At 46.2% G+C, this 24,504-nt stretch overlaps 1 protein-coding gene across 3 annotated transcripts in view; it reads left to right on the top strand.

Annotated features, from left to right (window-relative positions):
* The window catches only part of SLC9A7 (solute carrier family 9 member A7), a 291,022-nt gene that overhangs the window by 234,570 nt on the left and 31,948 nt on the right, over positions 1 to 24,504 (top strand). The gene's annotated exons all lie outside the window — the stretch shown is intronic.

The raw sequence follows: 24,504 nt of genomic DNA, 5'->3' as shown, positions 1-24,504 counted from the left end.
TCAGCTCTCACACAGCCACCTCATAATCTTGTGTTACAGCTCACATGTAGAAATCACTGTCCTAGTCTGCCGCCTTGTGATCTTTAGAGAGGTTGTAGGTCTGTATAAAAGTTGAGAAATATATGGTCCCAGTACAGTGGTTCCCAAACTTTTTTTTAATCACAGCGCCCTAGAGTATCAGAATTTTTATCACGGCACCCCTAGTCCAAAAGTTTCTAATTGGGAAATTTATAAAAAATATGAAATTTAATACATTATGTTTATATGTCATACTTAGGTTCAGTTATGTGATGAGGGACAAGATTTGCTTCTGTTTGTACACATTTTATGACTGGCAGCCACAAGTACTAGTTTTTCCTATTACATGGATAATAAATATTTTGAATTGGTCCTGGACCACCAACCCGAGGCACCCCTGCAAGTGCCCCGCGGCACCCCAGGGTGCCACGGCACACAGTTTGGGAACCACTGTCCCAGTAAATGGTGATCTCCAACATCTACAAATCATATAGAAGTTGTGGAATAATAACAATACTGTATACAATATATGTTATGAGTTTTTTCATTCACAGATGATTTGTTCAGAAGGCTGCTCATGTTCTGAATAAAATGGGGGTTTATTGTAATGTTTACATATCACACAGCAGCTTGGGTCTGCAAACAGATAAGGATTTTTAATTGGATCTCCATTTCAGTGCCTCTTCCATTTTTCTGCCTTTCTAAAATTGTAAGAGCCAGCAGCTTTACAATAGGCACCATTATCTGTTTTTATGCTCCCTATTCAGCCTGACAACATCACTAAGGACCTTTATAAAAGTTGTGGCCACACTTACTGCAGAAGGTACAGATGTGTCTTCATACATCTTTGCTGCAGTCACGCCATACAGCCCCTCTCGGCATGCCAGGTCCTGAGAGAATTTTCTAGCATCAGGTGAAAATTTGCCTTAGTCTCAATGCTATCGGACTAAGGGGGTCATTCCGACCTGATCGCAGCTGTTCTAAATTTAGCACAGCTGCGATCACAGACATGCGGGGGGATGCCCAGCACAGGGCAAGTCCGCCCCGCATGTCAGGCCAGTTCCCACCGCACAAGTACAAAAGCGCAATGCTTTTGTACATGTAAAGTAACTCCCAGCTAGTGCAGCTCCTGCGGCTGGCCGGGAGTTGCTTGTCGCTGCCAGGGTCACAGCGGCTGCGTGTGATGTCACGCAGCTGCTGCATTATCGCCTCTCCCCCCCCCCCCCCCCCCCCCGAAAACAGCGGCAAAACACGGCCGGCTTTTCCCGCCCAGCGACTGCCTCTGACTGTCAGTCAGGCAGAGGCGATCGTTAGGCAACGACGGCCGTCAGCCGTCTGGCATACTGCGGCACTGGCGCATGTGCAGTTCTGACCCGAGCACACCATTGCGAAAAACTGCAGCGTGCGATCGAGTCGGAATGACCCCCTAAGACGTAACAGTAGACTGTGCTGAGTTATGTGATTGTGAACCCTGTGTATCTGTGTGCTACTGAGTCTCCAAATCTGTATACAAAGTGCTACGATGCAGCGGATGCAACTTTTTTTACATGCCAAGTTCCGTTGTGCTTCATATACAGACTCTGTCACACACAGATACACAGGTGTTGCAAATGAAATGAATCCACACAATGTCTTGGTGTATCCTAGTTGCACTGCGATGAAGATGCATTTTTGGCAAAAAAGACGCCTAATGTATGGTACCTGGCGGCTCACTATGCCATGCAGCGTCAGATGCCTGGCGTGATTGAGGCTTGATGTATATTGACTCCTCTTTAGCTATGTGGCCATATTGTAGTGATCTGCTAATTGCAGAAAAGTCAATAGAAATTGTACAGGCTAGATTGAATTAAGGTTCTACTGTTTCTGCAAGATCATGGATAGTCATAAATTGTGAGACGAGTCCACTTCACTCCAACTCAGCAAATAAAGTTCTTGAGAGTGCAGACAGACACCCTTCACAGCAGTGTGGCGCTGTCAAAAGAAGGATTCATGAAAATTCGGACTCTTTCAAGTTTACTCCAGTCACAACGCAAAATTCAGAAAAGGGCCATTCCATGTAATGTATGGGACATAAAGGAAACTTTGACTTGAAAACTCAGCTCAACTCTTTGTATTAAGAGCGTGTTATGGGGTTTTTTTATTGAAAACTTATGAGACCTATAATTTAACTTTTCAATCAATGTTGAAACTCAAGATACATAACTACAGATGGGTCCACCTTTATCTTGGCCTTTAATAGGATTAATTGAGCCAGGTCAGTCGGAGTTAATCCCCTGCTGTATTGACTTAATCCCTTGATGTATAGTTCTCTGTATTGTATTGCAGCTGAGAACAATAAATGAAGGTCTTATGTTAATAAACCATGGTGTGCCTAGGCACAGCATAACTGCGGACCCATCTGTACAATGTCACATATGGGACATTTTATGGAGTGGCTCAAAAATGCAGTTTAACTTAAAGTACATTCGCAAGCAAAATCCCTTGCATCACCACATTCAGGACAAGTGCGGAAATAAAATCTGAACAAGTTCTTCCAACCGCAATACCTGGTCTTGACCGTAGATTCAGTTGCCACAGGTTGCATATGGGTTGTGGACTCAGCACAAAAAGATGTTACCTTAAAACCAACTGGAGATAAAATCAGTCTGGAAGGCCGTTGCTGTCCGTACTCAGTATCTATTGAGGGGGAGCCACGTGAAGGTGTTTTTAAACAATATGATAGTAGTGGCCTATTTAAACCTTTAATGTGGTACCAAGTGCAAGTCCATGATGAGCGGAATAATAAGATAATGACCGTGCAAAACAGAATTTCTGTCCCCTGTCGGCTCTCCACGTATCCACCCAAAAAATATTTTATAGTAGACTTCCCCAGTCAGCAAACTGGTCGCCAAGGAGAATGGGAATTAAACCCAGAGGAGTTCCAACTCATAATATAATATAGAAGTTTGGATAGAAACAAATGGATCTAATGGCAACAAGTCAGAATGCCATATTGCCTCAGTTTTATTCATGCCACAAATTCCCAGGGACCAGAAAGTGTGGATTCTCTTTCCCTACCATGGCTACTAACAGCACTGCTATGTGTTTTCACCCTGTCCTTTTGTAAGGAAAATTGGGAACCAACAAGCAGAGGTAATAATAATTCTACCATCTTGGCCAAGAAGGCCTTGATTCACACTTGCTGTCAAGATGTCAGTAGAGCAGTGTTTCCCAACCACGGTCCTCAAGGCACACCAACAGTGCAGGTTTTAGTGATATCCGGGCTGCAGCACAGATGGTTAAATCAAAATAACTGAGCTACTAATTAAGTCACCTGTGCTGAAGCCTGGATATCACTAAAACCTGCACTTGTTGGTGTGCCTTGAGGACCGTGGTTTGGGAATGCCTGCAGTAGAGGAACTCTGGCCTTTTGTCAACATTGCTGGTTATGTTGCTGTAAATCGGGGACCAGTTCTTTTTCATCGGATCTACCAAGTGTGTATTTAATGGCATGGACTTTGAGAGAGCTCTATCGGTCTGACTAAATTGTCCTAAAATGTGGAAGTCTCCTCTGGAGAAAATGTATTTCCTGGACAGGAACTAAATTCAACCCAATGAAACCAAAAGTCTCTCAGGTGCCAGAGTTACTGCAGGAGGGTTTTGTTTAGGTGATTGGTGCTGTCAAATCTGAAAGTGCACGTTTCAGTATGGATAAGAAACTGGCCTCAGAAGTATTAATGATCATATTCTATTAAGTGATGAAAAAATAATCTATCCTCATATTGTCTTTCATAACTCCATCCCAATTAGAGTCTTTGTAGGAAGTTCCCTTTAGGTTTTTTTCGCTTGTTTTCTTAATGCTGATCACTTTGATCAGTAGAACAAGTAAGCTGCAAGTATGGGCTAGATAGTTATTTCCTAGCTACACGGTCAAGTCGCATTATTATGACCACCTTCTACATTTCTAGGACTGGGCAAACCATGCAATTGCACGGGACGTTGCAGCCACTGTCTGCAGCTGTATTATAAGTGGACTAAATGTCCGCGTGTAATACAGCTAAAAATGTCCCTGCCAAGATGTCCGCTGCCTGGGAGGAGACATGCTAGAGGTCTAATTTGACCTCTAGTATCAGGGAATCTGCTTGGGAGGAGACATGCTAGAGGCCTTACTTGACCTCCTGGTATCAGGGAATGGACAAAGGTGCTCACAGCATGACAACGAGCAGGCACTTTAAAAGCAAGTAGCCTGTGCTGCTGTGTGTGTCATAATTTGCAACGGCATTAGTATTGCTATGTATATTATGGTGTCAGGAGCATAATGTTTAAGGGGCATTACTGTGTGGGCCATAATATAGTGTCAGGGTACAACTGGGGTGTAAGGTAGTCTTTTACTGCATGATCACGCCCCTTTCTCTATCGTCCTAGTGGATGCTGGGGTTCCTGAAAGGACCATGGGGAATAGCGGCTCCGCAGGAGACAGGGCACAAAAAGTAAAGCTTTAGGATCAGGTGGTGTGCACTGGCTCCTCCCCCTATGACCCTCCTCCAAGCCTCAGTTAGATTTTTGTGCCCGGCCGAGAAGGGTGCAATCTAGGTGGCTCTCCTAAAGAGCTGCTTAGAAAAGTTTAGCTTAGGTTTTTTATTTTACAGTGAGTCCTGCTGGCAACAGGATCACTGCAACGAGGGACTTAGGGGAGAAGAAGTGAACTCACCTGCGTGCAGGATGGATTGGCTTCTTGGCTACTGGACATTAGCTCCAGAGGGACGATCACAGGTACAGCCTGGATGGTCACCGGAGCCTCGCCGCCGGCCCCCTTGCAGATGCTGAAACGAGAAGAGGTCCAGAATCGGCGGCAGAAGACTCCTCAGTCTTCTTAAGGTAGCGCACAGCACTGCAGCTGTGCGCCATTTTCCTCTCAGCACACTTCACACGGCAGTCACTGAGGGTGCAGGGCGCTGGGAGGGGGGCGCCCTGGGAGGCAAATGAAAACCTTTTTTGGCTAAAAATACCTCACATATAGCCTCCGGGGGCTATATGGAGATATTTAACCCCTGCCAGAATCCGTTAAGAGCGGGAGACGAGGCCGCCGAAAAAGGGGCGGGGCCTATCTCCTCAGCACACAGCGCCATTTTCCCTCACAGAAAGGCTGGAGGGAAGGCTCCCAGGCTCTCCCCTGCACTGCACTACAGAAACAGGGTTAAAACAGAGAGGGGGGGCACTAATTTGGCGTTAGAAATATATAAAAAAAGATGCTATAAGGGAAAACACTTATATAAGGTTGTCCCTATATAATTATAGCGTTTTTGGTGTGTGCTGGCAAACTCTCCCTCTGTCTCTCCAAAGGGCTAGTGGGTCCTGTCCTCTATCAGAGCATTCCCTGTGTGTGTGCTGTGTGTCGGTACGTGTGTGTCGACATGTATGAGGACGATGTTGGTGAGGAGGCGGAGCAATTGCCTGTAATGGTGATGTCACTCTCTAGGGAGTCGACACCGAAATGGATGGCTTATTTAGGGAATTACGTGATAATGTCAACACGCGCCAAGGTCGGTTGACGACATGAGACGGCCGACAAACAATTAGTACCGGTCCAGACGTCTCAAAAACACCGTCAGGGGTTTTAAAACGCCCGTTTACTTTAGTCGGTCGACACAGACACAGACAGGGACACTGAATCCAGTGTCGACGGTGAATAAACAAACGTATTCCTTATTAGGGCCACACGTTAAGGGCAATGAAGGAGGTGTTACATATTTCTGATACTACAAGTACCACAAAAGAGGGTATTATGTGGGATGTGAAAAAACTACCGTAGTTTTTCCTGAATCAGATAAATTAAATGAAGTGTGTGATGATGCGTGGGTTCCCCCCGATAGAAAATATGGGCGGTATACCCTTTCCCGCCAGAAGTTAGGGCGCGTTGGGAAACACCCCTTAGGGTGGATAAGGCGCTCACACGCTTATCAGAACAAGTGGCGGTACCGTCTATAGATAGGGCCGTCCTCAAGGAGCCAGCTGACAGGAGGCTGGAAAAATATCATAAAAAGTATATACACACATACTGGTGTTATACTGCGACCAGCGATCGCCTCAGCCTGGATGTGCAGAGCTGGGGTGGCTTGGTCGGATTCCCTGACTAAAAATATTGATACCCTTGACAGGGACAGTATTTTATTGACTATAGAGCATTTAAAGGATGTATTTCTATATATGCGAGATGCACAGAGGGATATTTGCACTCTGGCATCAAGAGTAAGTGCGATGTCCATATCTGCCAGAAGATGTTTATGGACACGACAGTGGTCAGGTGATGCAGATTCCAAACGGCACAAAGGTGTATTGCCGTATAAAGGAAGAGGAGTTATTTGGGGTCGGTCCATCGGACCTGGTGGCCACGGCAACTGCTGGAAAATCCACCGTTTTTACCCTAAGTCACATCTCTGCAGAAAAAGACACCGTCTTTTCAGCTTCAGTCCTTTCGTCCCTATAAGAGTCATATCTGCCCAGGGATAGAGGAAAGGGAAGAAGACTGCAGCAGGCAGCCCATTCCCAGGAACAGAAGCGTTCCACCGCTTCTGACAAGCTCTCAGCATGACGCTGAGACCGTACAGGACCCCTGGATCCTACAAGTAGTATCCCAGGGGTACAGTTTGGAATGTCGAGACGTTTCCCCTGCGCAGGCTCCTGAAGTCTGCTTTACCAAGGTCTCCCTCCGACAAGGAGGCAGTATGGGAAAAAATTCACGAGCTGTATTCCCAGCAGGTGATAATTAAATTACCCCTCCTACAACAAGAAAAGGGGGTATTATTCCACACTATATTGTGGTACTGAAGCCAGAAGGCTAGGTGAGACCTATTCTAAATCTAAAAAAAATTGAACACTTACAAAGGTTAAAATCAAGATGGAGTCACTCAGAGCAGTGATAACGAACCGGGAAGAAGGGGACTATCTGGTGTCCCGAGACATCAGGGATGCTTACCTCCATGTCCCAAATTTGCCCTTATCACTAAGGGTACCTCAGGTTCGTGGTACAGAACTGTCACTATCAGTTTCAGACGCTGCCGTTTGGATTGTCTACGGCACCCCGGGTCTTTACCAAGGTAATGGCCGAAATGATGGTTCTTCTTCGAAGAAAAGGCGTCTTAATTATCCCTTACTTGGACGATCTCCTGATAAGGGCAAAGTCCAGGGAACAGTTGGAGGTCGGAGTAGCACTATCTCGGATACTGTTACAACAGCAGGGGTGGATTCTAAATATTCCAAAATCGCAGCTGATCCCGACAACAAGTCTCCTGTGCTTAGGGATGATTCTGGACACAGTCCAGAAAAAGGTGTTTCTCCCGGAAGAGAAAGCCAGGGAGTTATCCGAGCTAGTCAGGAACCTCCTAAAATCAGTGCATCATTGCACAAGGGCCATGGTAAAAAAAATGGTGACTTCCTTCGAAGCAATTCCAGTCGGCAGATTTCATGCAAGAACTTTTCAGTGGGATCTGCTGGACAAATGGTCCGGATCGCATCTTCAGATGCATCAGCGGATAACCCTATATCCAAGGACAAGGGTGTCTCTCCTGTGGTGGTTACAGAGTGCTCATCTTCTAGAGGGCCGCAGATTCGGCATTCAGTTTTGGATGTTGGTGACCACGGAGGCCAGCCGAGAGGCTGGGGAGCAGTCACACAAGGAAAAAATTTCCAGGGAGTGTGATCAAGTCTGGAGATTTTTCTCCACATAAATATAGCTAAGGGTAAATTTATAATGCTCTAAGCTTAGCAAGACCTCTGCTTCAAGGTCAGCCGGTATTGATCCAGTGGGATAAAACATCACGGCAGTCGCCCACGTAAATAGACAGGGCGGCACAAGAAGCAGGAGGGCAGTGGCAAAAACTGCAAGGACTTTTCGCTGGGCGGAAAATCATGTGATAGCACTGTCAGCAGTGTTTCATTCCGGGAATGGAAACTGGGAAGCAGACTTCCTCAGTAGGCACGACCTCCACCCGGCAGAGTGGGAACTTCATGGGGAAGTTTTCCACATAATTGTAAACCGTTGGGAATTACCAAAGGTGGACATGATGGCGTCCCGTCTGAACAAAAAACGGGACAGGTATTGCGCCAGGTTAAGAGACCCTCAGGCAATAGCTGTGGACGTTTCTGGTAACACCGTGGGTGTACCAGTCGGTGTATGTGTTCCATCCTCTGCTTTTCATACCTAAGGTACTGAGAATTATAAGACGTAGAGGAGTAAGAACTATACTCATGGCTCCGGATTGGCCAAGAAGGACTTGGTACCCGGAACTTCAAGAGATGCTCACAGAGGACTTATGGCCTCTGCCGCTAAGAAGGGACTTGTTTCAGCAAGTACCATGTCTGTTCCAAGACTTACCGCAGCTGCGTTTGACGGCATGGCGGTGGAACGCCGGATCCTAAGGGAAAAGGCATTCAGGAAGAGGTCATTCCTACCCTGGTCAAAGCCAGAAAGGAGGTGACCGCACAACATTATCACCACATGTGGCGAAAATATGTTGCGTGGTGTGAGGCCAGGAAGGCCCCACGAAGAAATTTCAACTCGGTCGATTCCTGCATTTCTTGCAAACAGGAGTGTCTATGGGCCTCAAATTGGGGTCCATTAAGGTTCAAATTTCGGCCCTGTCGATTTTTCTTCCAGAAAGAATTGGCTTCAGTTCCTGAAGTCCAGAAGTTTGTCAAGGGAGTATTGCATATACAACCCCCTTTTGTGCCTCCAGTGGCACTGTGGGATCTCAACGTAGTTCTGGGATTCCTCAAAACACATTGGTTTAAAACCAGTCAAATCTGTGGATTTGAAGCATCTCACATGAAAAGTGAACATGCTCTTGGACCTGGCCTGGACCAGGCGAGTGTCAAATTGGTGGTTTTTTTCTCAAAAAAGCCCATATCTGTTTGTCCATTCGGACAGGGCAGAGCTGCGGACTCGTCCCCAGTTCTCTCCCTAAGGTGGTGTCAGTGTTTCACCTGAACCAGCTTATTGTGGTGTCTTGCGCCTACTAGGGACTTGGAGGACTCCAAGTTGCTAGATGTGGTCAGGGCCCTGAAAATATAGGTTCCAGGACGGCTGGAGTCAGGAAAACTGACTTGCTGTTATCCTGTATGCACCCAACAAACTGGGTGCTCTTGCTTTTAAGCAGACTTTTGCTAGTTGGATGTGTAATACAATTCAGCTTGCACATTCTGTGGCAGGCCTGCCACAGCCAAAATATGTAAATGCCCATTCCACAAGGAAGGTGGGCTCATCTTGGGCGGCTGCCCGAGGGGTCTCGGCTTTACAACTTTGCCGAGCGGATATTTAGTCAGGGGCAAACACGTTTGTAAAATCCTACAAATTTGATACCCTGGCTAAGGAGGACCTGGAGTTCTCTCATTCGGTGCTGCAGAGTCATCCGCACTCTCCCGCCCGTTTGGGAGCTTTGGTATAATCCCCATGGTCCTTTCAGGAACCCCAGCATCCACTAGGACGATAGAGAAAATAAGAATTTACTTACCGATAATTCTATTTCTCGGAGTCCGTAGTGGATGCTGGGCGCCCATCCCAAGTGCGGATTATCTGCATTACTTGTACATAGTTACAAAAATCGGGTTATTATTGTTGTGAGCCATCTTTTCAGAGGCTCCGCTGTTATCATACTGTTAACTGGGTTCAGATCACAGGTTGTACAGTGTGATTGGTGTGGCTGGTATGAGTCTTACCCGGGATTCATAAATCCTTCCTTATTGTGTACGCTCGTCCGGGCACAGTACCTAACTGAGGCTTGGAGGAGGGTCATAGGGGGAGGAGCCAGTGCACACCACCTGATCCTAAAGCTTTACTTTTTGTGCCCTGTCTCCTGCGGAGCCGCTATTCCCCATGGTCCTTTCAGGAACCCCAGCATCCACTACGGACTCCGAGAAATAGAATTATCGGTAAGTAAATTCTTATTTTTAATCATGACCACACCTTTTTTTATTGAGGCCACATCCCTTAATTTTCCTGCAGCACATTTTTTTTTTTTCAAGTTCGCACTGGTTAAATTACTAATATATATTCTCACTCGTTGCTGTCAAGAGTAAAAGGGGCGATTTATCAGAGTTGCAAAAAGGATGATCATCGGCTTTTGGGCTAAGGGTGGCAGTATTTCTGAAACAGCGCAGTTTGTGAACTGTTCGCGTGCTGCTGCGGTGAAGGTGTATCTTGATGGAACAATTGGCACCATTGCCAATAACACGTGAAAACTGCGAAGCAGCACGTGCTATTGATGCGAGAGCTGCTGTGTGTGCTGCATATGGCGGTTACTCTGGCTATTAGTTGGTGGTCATAATAATGTGACTCGACTGTGTATATAAAATGTGTGTGTGTATATACTGTATTTAAAGATAAAGTTGACATTAGAGTCAATCCATCTTTTCTGCCAAAGGTTGCATCATCTCTTCAGTCAAGTATTGAAGAAAAAACTGAGGCCCATGGGTTACCATAGAAACAGGGGAGAAGTCTATTATTCGTATTGGCGTGATATACAGGCCACCAGGACAGGAAGAAGAACTGCACAAAAACTTATTGCAGGATATAACTAAAATGGCATTAAAAGGAGAGGTAATAATCATGGGAGACTTTAATCTTCCTGATGTAAACTGGGAGGCAGTGCCGTTTCTAGCGGCGGGCGAGCCGTGCAACCGCACGGGGCGCCCGCCGCGGCACTTTGTGACTACTCCTCTCCTCCCTCTCTCTTCCCCCCGAGCGCTCCTGCTCGGGGGGCGGGGCTTCGCGGAATGACGCGTTTGTGACGTCACGACGCAAACGCGTCATTCCGCGAAGCCCCGCCCCCCGAGCAGGAGCGCTCGGGGTGAAGAGAGAGGGAGGAGAGGACTGGAGATAACCATCGACGGAGGAGGCGGCCGGCGCGCGGGACCCGAAGAGTGGCAAGTTGTAAGTATTCTCTCTCTCTCTCTCTCTCTCTCTCTCTCTCTCTCTCTCTCTCTCTCTCTCCCACTTGACACCTGCCGCACTGTGTAAAATGGGGACACCTGCCGCACTGTGTAAAATGGGGACACCTGCCGCACTGTGTAAAATGGGGACACCTGCCGCACTGTGTAAAATGGGGACACCTGCCGCACTGTGTAAAATGGGGACACCTGCCGCACTGTGTAAAATGGGGACACCTGCCGCACTGTGTAAAATGGGGACACCTGCCGCACTGTGTAAAATGGGGACACCTGCCGCACTGTGTAAAATGGGGACACCTGCCGCACTGTGTAAAATGGGGACACCTGCCGCACTGTGTAAAATGGGGACACCTGCCGCACTGTGTAAAATGGGGACACCTGCCGCACTGTGTAAAATGGGGGCACCTGCCGCACTGTGTAAAATGGGGGCACCTGCCGCACTGTGTAAAATGGGGGCACCTGCCGCACTGTGTAAAATGGGGGCACCTGCCTGCGTACTGTGTAAAATGGGGACACCTGCCTGCGTACTGTGTAAAATGGGGACACCTGCCTGCCGCACTTTGTTAAATGGGGACACCTGCCTACCGTACTGTGTAAAATGGGGACACCTGCCTGCCGCACTTTGTAAAATGGGGACACCTGCCTGCCGCACTTTGTAAATGGGGACACCTGCCTGCCGCGCTGTGTAATATGGGGACACTTGCCTGGTGTAATGTGTAAAAAGGGGACTTTTTTATTTTTATTTTTTTCCCCTGTGGTGGGTGTGATATCAGACGAGGCCACGCCCACTGTAATGAGACCACGCCCATTTTAATCAGGCCACACAGCCTTGTCGGGAGCGCGCGCATGCTTTTTTTCTGGCTATATGGGGGGGGGGGGCACGCAACTTTTTTTATAGCAATGGGGGGGGGGCGCATTTTGAAATCTCGCACTGGGAGCCAAATTGTCTAGAAACGGCCCTGCTGGGAGGTGTCTGTTGCTAGTTCCACTAGAAGTAGAGACATTTTAAATTCCCTTCAGGGAGCATCCCTCCACCAATTGGTGAGGGAACCCACTCGGAAAGACGCAATATTAGACTTAATACTTACAAATGGAAACAGAATATCCGTAAAAGTGGGTGAAAACCTGGGATCCAGTGATCATCAAGCAGTATGGTTCAGCATAAAGACAGAGACTGACTCATCCCATACAAAAACCAATGTGTTGGATTTTAGGAAGGCTGATTTTGTAGGGATGGGAAAATGTATAAGCAATTCTTTGGCAGAGTGGAGGAACTTGGAAGCCGTGCAGGAGAGGTGGGAAACATTAAAAAAGTGCAATATTAAAGGCAACAGACCTTTGTATCAAAAGTGTTAGGAAAAACACAAGGAAAAGGAAGCCAATGTGGTTTGCGAAAGAAATAGCAAATATTGTGAAAGGAAAAAAAGATGGATTTTTAAGAAATATAAGCAGACACAAAATAAGGAAGACAAAGGGATATATCTTGTTAGACAGAAGGAGACTAAGAAGGTAATCAGATGTGCAAAGGCACAAGCTGAGGAGAAAATGGCCCAGTCAGTGGGTAAAGGAGGCAAAACTTTTTTTTAGGTATATAAGCGAAAGGAGAAAAACAAAAGGCGGAATAATAAAACTAAAGACAGAGACTGGGAGTCTTGTTGAGGGAGACAATGTAATAGCAGATCATCTTAATAATTTTTGCTCAATATTCACTACTGAAAGAGGGTAAGGGGCCACAGTTAAGTTGCAGGGATATTCAAGAAAATGAAACAAGTACATTTACAGAGGACAAGGTCCTAACAGAACGCTCAAAGCTGAAAGTGGACAAATCTATGGGGCCAGATGGGATACATCCAAGGATACTAAAAGTACTGGAGCTGGTGCGAAAAGAGGTGCAGGTAGCACCATTGACAGAATTATTCAACCAGTCATTAGCTACAGGAGTAATTCCAGAGGACTGGAAAAGAGCAAACGTAGTTCCACTGCACAAAAGTGGAAGCAAGGAAGAGGCAAACAACTACAGACTAGTGAGTCTTACATCAGTAGTAGGGAAACTGATAGAAACACTCTTAAAAGAAAGAGTTGTAGATTATCTCAAATCCAGCAATTTACAGGGTCCCAAACAGCATGGATTCACTGGGGGGAGATCATGTCAAACAAATCTTATTGACATTTTTGACTGTGTGACTAAAGTGATGGATAAAGGTGGAGCCGTGGATATAGCTTATCTAGACTTTAGTAAGGCTTTTGACACTGTTCCACATCGCAGACTGCTAAATAAACTTGGAAGTTTGGGATTGGATACTAGGATTATTGAATGGATAAGATCTTGGTTGCAGGATATAAAACAGAGAGTTGTGGTAAATGGAGTGCATTCACAGGAGGGAAATGTTACTAGTGGAGTATCCCAGGGATCTGTTCTTGGACCAGTACTTTTTAATATCTTTATTGGAAACATTGCAAATGGCATTAAAGGGAAAGTTTGCCTTTTTGCTGATGACACAAAGGTATGCAACAGGGTAGACACACCAACACACCAGGTGGAGTAAAATAAATGACTGAAGATCTAGGTAGACTAGAGGAATGGTCAAGAGTGTGGCAATTACAGTTTAATGCCCAAAAATACAAAATCATGCACTTGGGTCTCAAAAATCTAAAGGCTAAATATAGTATTAATGGCACTATACTGGAAACTACTGAGGAGGAAAGGGAGCAAGGCGTTACTATTTCAGGTGACTTAAAGGCTGGTAAGCAATGTCACAAAGCAATGAGGAAGGCTAGTCAGATGCTTTGCTGCATTGGGAGAGGAATCGGCAGCAGAAAGAAAGAAGTAATAATGCCATTGTATAGGTCATTGGTACGGCCTCATCTAGAATACTGTGTTCAATTCTGGAGGCCATATCTTCAAAAGGATATTAATACATTAGAGACTGTACAAAGAAGGGCAACTAAAATGGTGCATGGCCTTCATCATAAAACATACCCAGAAAGACTAAAAAAAAATCTCTATGTATAGTTTGGAGCAGAGAAGGGAAAGGGGGGACATGATAGAAACTTTCAAATATATCAAGGGTTTTAACAAAGTCCAAGAGGGAAACATTCTCCAAATTACGAGAAGCAATAGGACACGAGGACATGCACTGAGACTGGAGGGGGGAGGTTTAGGAGGATTATGAGGAAAAATCACTTCACAGAAAGCGTAGTGGACAAGTGGAATAGCTTCCCATCAGAGGTGGTAGAGGCTAAGACAGTAGAGCAATTTAAATATGCATGGGATAGACCTAAGGATATCCTTACAAAGAAATAAGGATCAAATAAGTTTTGAGATAAAAATATGGTTAAAAAAAGGGCAGACTAGATGGACCAAGTGGTTCTTATCTGCTGTCGAATTCTATGTTTCTATTTATATTACCATTCTTTTACCCACAACCATTGGAAGAAAATGAAAAAAAAAAAAAAAAAAAAGCCTCTATCTTGTAAGAGTAATCACACATTATATGTATCCAGAATAAATTGCACTAGGAACAATTTGTGCTTCCACTGGATTCACAGAAATATCATGTGCCTTCCAAACAGGTTATTTCCAGATTTATGTGTTCAGTAATCATACATGCTACAAGAAATATGGACAAGAGGCACCAGAAATACTAGGAGCACATTTTAGTAGAGCAGCTACCATTTCTCGCAGGTTTCTGTGACCGATCTCTGCAGAACAGTAGGCTAACCATAGCTTTCCAGGTCATTATTAGTTGGGCGTTCTATTCTCTCTTGACTCTTACTTTTAATCTGCGATACATGTTTTTTCCATACTTTCACTTAAATAGATGTTTTCTGTGCAGCATATACGGTATACATACCTCCCAGTATAACCCTCTTCAGGAAGGACTTTCTCTTCGTTTATGGTTACTGGCATTTTGAACAGGTGAATGGATAAGAAAGGTGTTTCAGCACAGGTGATGGTAATCCTAAATTAAGAGGGAAGTCCTGGAGCAGAGCACTCTGTCCTTCCTGGAGAGGGTCATGTTAGGAGATAAGAGTATATAACAGTGTTATTCTCCTATGCTTGGGCAAAGCACCTTGTAAAGGCTGCCATGGATGTTGAAGAAGAAAACTGCATCATTTCCTTGAAAATACAGTATTCCATTGTAGTCAACCTGAGTTCTCCATGCATGTTTATCAGTCAGAGCTTGGGAAGTTACTCAAAGATACCAGGGGAAAGGAAAAGCTCCTATATATCAGGGTGTGTATTGAAAAGCGTATTGTGAAGAAAAGGAATGGTCAGAGAATATAATCCAGTTTTTGCATGCTACAGTATATGCAAACTTGCTGCACATACATTATTTACTCTGAATAAGACAAGTTGGTTTTGCATTAGCTGCACATCAGTAACTTATTTACAGAGGAAATCACTGGTGATACAGCTGTGCGCGCATGTTGCTAAAACAGCTGTGCAGGCTGACGGGGGGGGGGGGGGGGGGGGACTTCCTTCCTTCCACAGCTCATATTAAATTATTAGTATTCTATATCTTCATTTATCTGCTCTTGTGTTATTGCAGTCTGCCATTCCCTTTGTTGTCAGTGATGTCATTTATATCCTAAAAGTCTTTGTCTGTAAGTCTTCTACAAGTCTGAAGCTGTGTACACAGGGTGCGATGTGCACTTAACTTTCCTTACGATTTTGATTATATAGTCAAAATCGTAAGGAAAGTTAGTGCATATTGCACCCTGTGTACACAGCTTGCGATGCCGATGCGCGGTCCTGCGGGATTGATTGCAAGAAAAAATAGACTGCGCGGGCAGCTCAACATTGACTTTATCGGCGGGGCCGGAGCCAGTGTCAAGCAAACAGCACATCACGCCGTGTGTACATGAGTTTACATCCTATAGTTGACAAAATGTTTTGGAAGCACAAATCCCACATGGTGTCAGTTGTAGAGCATTACAAATAAATATGTATGGATTTTCTGGCGTTGTATAGGAACCACAGCCGTTCTGATTGGAAATATGATGCAGGGAAAAATTGCAAACAAAAGTATACAGGCAATTGTCAAAAATAAAAGCAATCAAAGCGCTTCTCCTCTTTATCTTTCCTTAATCAATATGGTCTGATGTCGTATTGTCGCAAGAAATATTGCAATATAGTCCGTTAAACGACATTACACTTTCTCTACTATAATGTTGTGGATGGCAGCTCACTTCATCAAATCGCCAATGGGATATAATGTCAGGTCAAAATCTGAGAACAGTGGGGATGAAAGAAGCGCCTTGTAAATTCCAGTTAAATAACCACACAAATAATCGGTAATCAGCGTACTAGATTTGGAGTAAAAATAGGCACATCAAATGGGGCTCTTTTCCGTACCAACGTCTGTTATCGCAATGTCAGTCAGAGGGTCCCTGGATCTCAAACAACATTAAGGGTAAGAGAAAAGCTTGATGGTGTAATCATTTCACTACAGATTAGCCCACCATAAATATATATCGTATTAGTGTACCAGATTAATCGGTCAAATAGGCAAATCAAATGGGATATAATTTTTTTTCTTCTTCATTTATTTATTTTTTTATTATGGGTTGGTTATGCATGACTGGCAGTCAGGAGACGCTGGTCACCATACCAACGTTCACATGCCCGGGGGAGGGGACGAGCGCAACGAAGCTCCTTTCGGTCAAGAAGATCCACAAGCACTGAGATGGTGGTTGATATTAATAACTACTATTAATATTTCTCTAACGTCCTAAGTGGATGCTGGGGACTCCGTCAGGACCATGGGGAATAGCGGCTCCGCAGGAGACAGGGCACAAAAATAAAGCTTTAGGATCAGGTGGTGTGTACTGGCTCCTCCCCCTATGACCCTCCTCCAAGCCTCAGTTAGGTTTTTGTGCCCGTCCGAGCAGGGTGCAATCTAGGTGGCTCTCCTAAAGAGCTGCTTAGAAAAAGTTTTTTAGGTTTTTTATTTTCAGTGAGTCCTGCTGGCAACAGGCTCACTGCATCGAGGGACTTAGGGGAGAGAATTTCAACTCACCTGCGTGCAGGATGGATTGGATTCTTAGGCTACTGGACACCATTAGCTCCAGAGGGAGTCGGAACACAGGTCTCACCCTGGGGTTCGTCCCGGAGCCGCGCCGCCGACCCCCCTTACAGATGCTGAAGATTGAAGGTCCGGAAACAGGCGGCATAAGGCTCTTCAGTCTTCATGAAGGTAGCGCACAGCACTGCAGCTGTGCGCCATTGTTGTCACACACTTCACACCAGACGGTCACGGAGGGTGCAGGGCGCTGCTGGGGGCGCCCTGGGCAGCAATATATAATACCTTTTATGGCAAAAGAATACATCACATATAGCCATTGAGGCTATATGGATGTATTTAACCCATGCCAAATGTCTAAAACTCCGGGAGAAAAGCCCGCCGGAATAGGGGGCGGGGCTTATTCTCCTCAGCACACAGCGCCATTTTCCTGCTCAGCTCCGCTGTGAGGAAGGCTCCCAGGACTCTCCCCTGCACTGCACTACAGAAACAGGGTAAAACAGAGAGGGGGGGCATATTTTGGCGATATTTTTATATATTTAAGGCGGCTATAAGGAACAACACTTATATAGGGTTGTTCCCATATATATTATAGCGCTTGGGTGTGTGCTGGCAAACTCTCCCTCTGTCTCCCCAAAGGGCTAGTGGGGTCCTGTCTTCGATAAGAGCATTCCCTGTGTGTCTGCTGTGTGTCGGTACGTGTGTGTCGACATGTATGAGGACGATGTTGGCGTGGAGGCAGAGCAATTGCCGATAATGGTGATGTCACCCCCCAGGGAGTCGACACCGGAATGGATGGCTTTGTTTATGGAATTACGTGATAATGTCAGCACATTACAAAAATCAGTTGATGACATGAGACGGCCGGCAAACCAGTTAGTACCTGCCCAGGCGTCTCAGACACCGTCAGGGGCTGTAAAGCGTCCTTTACCTCAGTCGGTCGACACAGACCCAGACACAGACACTGAATCTAGTGTCGACGGTGATGAAACAAACGTATTTTCAAGTAGGGCCACACGTTATATGATCACGGCAATGAAGGAGGCTTTGCATATCTCTGATACTACAAGTACCACAAAAAGGGGTATTATGTGGGGGGTGAAAAAACTACCTGTAGTTTTTCCTGAATCAGAGGAATTAAATGATGTATGTGATGAAGCGTGGGTTAACCCAGATAGAAAAATGCTAATTTCAAAAAAGTTATTAGCATTATACCCTTTCCCGCCAGAGGTTAGGGCGCGCTGGAAAACACCCCCTAGGGTGGATAAGGCGCTCACACGCTTATCAAAACAAGTGGCGTTACCGTCTCCTGATACGGCCGCCCTCAAGGATCCAGCAGATAGGATACTGCGACCAGCCATCGCCTCAGCCTGGATGTGCAGTGCTGGGGTCGTCTGGTTGGATTCCCTGACTGAAAATATTGATACCCTGGATAGGGACAGTATTTTATTGACTATAGAGCAATTAAAGGATGCTTTCCTTTATATGCGAGATGCGCAGAGAGATATTTGCACTCTGGCATCGAGAGTAAATGCGATGTCCATATCTGCCAGAAGGAGTTTATGGACGCGACAGTGGTCAGGTGATGCGGATTCCAAACGACATATGGAAGTATTGCCGTATAAAGGGGAGGAATTATTTGGCGTCGGTCTATCGGATCTGGTGGCTACGGCAACTGCCGGAAAATCCACTTTTTTACCTCAGACCCCCTCCCAACAGAAAAAGACACTGTCTTTTCAGCCGCAGTCCTTTCGTTCCTATAAGAACAAGTGGAAGGACAGTCATATCTGCCTCGGGGCAGAGGAAGGGGTAAGAGAGGGCAGCAAGCAGCCCCCGCCCAGGAACAGAAGCCCTCCCAGGGTTCTGCAAAGCCCTCAGCATGACGCTGGGGCCTTACAAGCGGACTCAGGAACGGTGGGGGGTCGACTCAAGAATTTCAGCGCACAGTGGGCTTGCTCACAGGTGGACCCCTGGATTCTGCAGTTAGTATCTCAGGGTTACAGGTTGGAATTCGAGAAGTCTCCCCCTCGCCGGTTCCTAAAGTCTGCTTTGCCAACGTCTCCCTCAGACAGGGCGACGGTATTGGAAGCCATTCACAAGCTGTTTGCTCAGCAGGTGATAGTCAAGGTACCCCTCCTACAACAGGGAAAGGGGTATTACTCCACGCTATTTGTGGTACCGAAGCCGGACGGCTCGGTAAGACCTATTCTAAATCTCAAATCTTTGAACCTGTACATACAAAAATTCAAGTTCAAGATGGAGTCACTCAGAGCAGTGATAGCGAATCTGGAAGAAGGGGACTTTATGGTGTCCCTGGACATAAAGGACGCTTACCTGCATGTCCCAATTTGCCCTTCACATCAAGGGTACCTCAGGTTCATGGTGCAAAACTGTCATTATCAGTTTCAGACGCTGCCGTTTGGATTGTCCACGGCACCTCGGGTCTTTACCAAGGTAATGGCCGAAATGATGATCCTTCTACGAAGAAGAGGCGTATTAATTATCCCTTACTTGGACGATCTCCTGATAAGGGCAAGATCCAGAGAACAGCTGGAAGACGGAGTAGCACTAACCCAACTAGTGCTGCAACAACACGGGTGGATTCTGAATTTTCCAAAATCTCAGTTGACCCCGACAACACGTCTGCTATTCCTGGGAATGATTCTGGACACGGTTCAGAAAAAGGTGTTTCTTCCGGAGGAGAAAGCCAGGGAGTTATCCGAACTTGTCAGGAACCTCCTAAAACCAGGGACAGTGTCTGTGCATCAATGCACAAGAGTCCTGGGAAAGATGGTGGCTTCTTACGAAGCGATTCCATTCGGCAGATTCCACGCACGAACTTTTCAGTGGGATCTGCTGGACAAATGGTCCGGATCGCATCTGCAGATGCATCAGCGGATAACCTTATCGCCACGGACAAGGGTGTCTCTTCTGTGGTGGTTGCAGAGTGCTCATCTGTTAGAGGGCCGCAGATTCGGCATACAGGACTGGGTCCTGGTGACCACGGATGCCAGTCTGAGAGGCTGGGGAGCGGTCACACAAGGAAGAAACTTCCAGGGAGTATGGTCAAGCCTGGAGATGTCTCTTCACATAAATATACTGGAGCTAAGAGCGATTTACAATGCTCTAAGTCTGGCAAAACCCCTGCTTCAGGGTCAGCCGGTGTTGATCCAGTCGGACAACATCACGGCAGTCGCCCACGTAAACAGACAGGGCGGCACAAGAAGCAGGACAGCAATGGCAGAAGCTGCAAGGATTCTTCGCTGGGCGGAAGATCATGTGATAGCACTGTCAGCAGTATTCATTCCGGGAGTGGACAACTGGGAAGCAGACTTCCTCAGCAGACACGATTTACACCCGGGAGAGTGGGGACTTCATCCAGAAGTCTTCCACATGATTGTGAACCGTTGGGAAAAACCAATGGTGGATATGATGGCGTCCCGCCTCAACAAAAAACTGGACAGGTATTGCGCCAGGTCAAGAGATCCTCAGGCAATAGCTGTGGACGCTCTGGTAACACCGTGGGTGTTCCAGTCAGTGTATGTGTTCCCTTCTCTGCCTCTCATACCAAAAGTACTGAGAATTATACGGCAAAAGGGAGTAAGAACGATACTAGTGGCTCCGGATTGGCCAAGAAGAACTTGGTACCCGGAACTTCAAGAGATGCTCACGGAGGAGCATGGCGGTTGAACGCCGAATTCTAAAGGAAAAAGGCATTCCGGAAGAGGTCATTCCTACACTGGTAAAGGCCAGGAAGGAGGTGACTGCACAACATTATCACCGCATTTGGAGGAAATATGTTGCGTGGTGTGAGGCCAGGAAGGCCCCCACGGAGGAATTTCAACTGGGTCGATTCCTACATTTCCTGCAAACAGGATTGTCTATGGGCCTCAAATTGGGGTCCATTAAGGTTCAAATTTCGGCCCTGTCGATTTTCTTCCAGAAAGAATTGGCTTCAGTTCCTGAAGTCCAGACTTTTGTAAAAGGAGTACTACATATACAGCCCCCGGTTGTGCCCCCAGTGGCACCGTGGGATCTTAATGTAGTCTTGGATTTTCTCAAATCCCATTGGTTTGAGCCGCTCAAATCGGTGGAGCTGAAGTATCTCACATGGAAAGTAACCATGCTACTGGCCCTGGCTTCAGCCAGGAGAGTATCAGAATTGGCGGCTTTATCATATAAGAGCCCATATCTGATTTTCCATACGGACAGGGCAGAACTGCGGACGCGTCCTCATTTTCTGCCTAAGGTGGTGTCAGCGTTTCACCTGAACCAGCCTATTGTGGTGCCGGCGGCTACTAACGAGTTGGAGGATTCCAAGTTGTTGGACGTGGTCCGGGCATTGAATATATATATATTTCAAGAACGGCGGGAGTCAGAAAGTCTGACTCACTGCTTATATTGTATGCACCCAACAAAATGGGTGCTCCTGCTTCTAAGCAGACGATTGCTCGTTGGATTTGTAGCACAATTCAACTTGCACATTCTGTGGCAGGCTTGCCACAACCTAAATCTGTCAAGGCCCATTCCACAAGGAAAGTGGGCTCATCCTGGGCGGCTGCCCGGGGAGTCTCGGCATTACAACTCTGCCGAGCTGCTACTTGGTCAGGGACAAATACGTTTGCAAAATTCTACAAATTTGATACCCTGGCTGAGGAGGACCTTGAGTTCTCTCATTCGGTGCTGCAGAGTCATCCGCACTCTCCCGCCCGTTTGGGAGCTTTGGTATAATCCCCATGGTCCTGACGGAGTCCCCAGCATCCACTTAGGACGTTAGAGAAAATAAGAATTTACTTACCGATAATTCTATTTCTCGTAGTCCGTAGTGGATGCTGGGCGCCCATCCCAAGTGCGGATTGTCTGCAATACTTGTACATAGTTATTGTTACAAAAAAATCGGGTTGTTATTTGTTGTGAGCCGTCTGTTCAGAGGCTCCTACGTTTGTCATACTGTTAACTGGGTTCAGATCACAAGTTATACGGTGTGATTGGTGTGGCTGGTATGAGTCTTACCCGGGGTTCAATATCCTTCCTTATTGTGTACGCTCGTCCGGGCACAGTATCCTAACTGAGGCTTGGAGGAGGGTCATAGGGGGAGGAGCCAGTACACACCACCTGATCCTAAAGCTTTATTTTTGTGCCCTGTCTCCTGCGGAGCCGCTATTCCCCATGGTCCTGACGGAGTCCCCAGCATCCACTACGGACTACGAGAAATAGAATTATCGGTAAGTAAATTCTTATTTTTATCACTCCGATCACATGATTCATCCCTCCTAAATGAGTATCTGTATAACCCAGTATTCTATCACCACCTGCTGTAAAAGGGCCACAGGTCCCTAAATATCTTTCCATACAATTCTGCAGTCTCTGTGGCACAGTTAGCCCTCAGACTCTTGGGGCCTAATTCAGACCTGATCGCTCGCTAGCAGTTTTTTGCAGCGCTGCGTTCATATAGTCGCCGCCTTCTGGGGCGTGTATTTTAGCTGTGCAAGTGTGCGAACGCATGTGCAGCTGAGCTGTAGAAAAAGATCTTTTGCAGTTTCTGAGTAGCCCAGGACTTACTCAGCCGCTGCGATCACTTCAGCCTGTCCGGGACCGGAATTGACGTCTGACACCCACCCTGCAAACGCTTGGACACTCCTGTGTTTTTCCAATCACTCCCTGAAAACGGTCAGTTGACACCTACAAACGCCCTCTTCCTGTCAGTCTCCTTGCGATTGGCTGTGCGAATGGATTCTTCGTAAAACTCATCGCAACGATCCACTTTGTACCCGAGCGACGCGCCTGCACATTGCGGTGCATGCGCAGTTCTGACCTTATCGCAGTGCGGTGAAAAAAGCTGGCGTGCGATCAGGTCTGAATTACCACCTTAGTCTCGTGTTACAGTTTAAATAAAAAGGATAACTACCAGTAAATAGAACACAAAGTTATCGCTTGATAGCTGGGGCACAGCAAGGTAAATGGAAGAGATTTCAACACCCAATTTCCCTGTGACTGGCTGGCTACTTCCTGACACTGTTCCATGCTACAGTAGGACAGCCTCCTAGTTTTTGCATCAAGCCCAGAAAAGTTACTTCATTCCCCTTTCACATGTGCATTTAATTTCTCTCCCCGGGTGTGATGGGTTCTTTAATCACATCATTTGAGGGGTTACATACGGGATGCCAGCTGTCAATATCGCGACAGTGGCATCCTGCCCGCCAGAATGCAGGCAGCGGGGCGAGCGATAAGCGTCCCCTTGCGGGCTCGCTGCACTCTGTAGGCACGGTGGCTCGCTGCGTTCGCCACAGGATCTATTCCTAGTCTTTGGGTGTCATGGACATGCACAAGTGGGAATAGCCCTAGTGCGTCGGGATTTCTGCGTCGTTATCCTGATTGCCAGGGTCCCGACAGCCGGCATTTTAACAGCATCCCCATTTGAGCGCCTATGTTTACTACAGCGGCTTCTGCGCTTTAACTTACCGAGGGCTAGATGCATAATCACTTGGAGAGTGATAAACTGGAGAGAAAAATGGACCAGCCAATCGGCTTCTAACTGCTATGTCACAGGCCCTGTTTGAAAAAATGACAGGAGCTCATTGGCTGGTCATTTTTCACTCTCCATTTTATCACACTCCAAGTGATGATGCATCGAATCCTCATGAAGGTGGATTGAACCTGTACCGTAATGCCTACCATAATGTGCAGGATAATGCTAATTGAATCTGCCCCGAAAGAAACTTGGGCACAGAAATAGGATGTTTACCCTATTCTTTTCCATGCAGGTGTAATTATTTTTCTGTTTCTAGTAATCCCTACAGAATGTCTGACGTTATTTGCATTCCAAGTGATCTTCCGGGGTGTGATTGACATGCATGTTTTCATATGGTGAGGGAGACCTATCTAGTGTTATTTTCCTGCTATATCTCTACAGGGACCAACAGCTGACTTTCTTACGTTTTCAACAGGGTTTTTAGTGTATCCACTTTCCTTGGTCTCTTCTCTACCATACCACAACATACCGTGGTAGTGATACAAATATGTGGCCAATGGCTACTTAATATTAGTGTCTGATAATGCGTCTGTAGTAGCCACACACACTTTTTTTCCCACCAGCAGCTACAGGTGTTAGTCTGTAACCTTATGTATGGTTTGTTTCCCACACATCGCAACTTGGGCTTCAGTTTCTTGGGTCATAATCCCTCTCAATGTACGGTGCATATGTCAATGCTTTATAAATAACACTGACTGGTAATTATGGTTATTTATCAGGTTGCATGGCTGTTAATGATGTAACTGTTCCTGTAAGTGCTATACACTGAGAGCTAAAATCAAATGGCAGAGACACAAACAAAACAAAACATTGGAAACAAGAAAAGAAAGTATTTTGAGTGTAACAATGCTTAAACTACCATAAATGTGCAGCTATTCCCTTTCAGCACCTCCTACATAAGTAAGTAAAGGAACTAGAATGTAAAACCTGGATATAGTATATGGAACGTTTGAACAAGCCTGCATTTTCATTTATCGTTTGTCATCTAAACCAGTGTTTTCTAAA

Source organism: Pseudophryne corroboree, chromosome 2, assembly GCF_028390025.1.
Source record: "Pseudophryne corroboree isolate aPseCor3 chromosome 2, aPseCor3.hap2, whole genome shotgun sequence".
Classification (NCBI taxonomy): domain Eukaryota; kingdom Metazoa; phylum Chordata; class Amphibia; order Anura; family Myobatrachidae; genus Pseudophryne; species Pseudophryne corroboree.
This window is presented reverse-complemented; position numbering and strand designations above follow the sequence as displayed.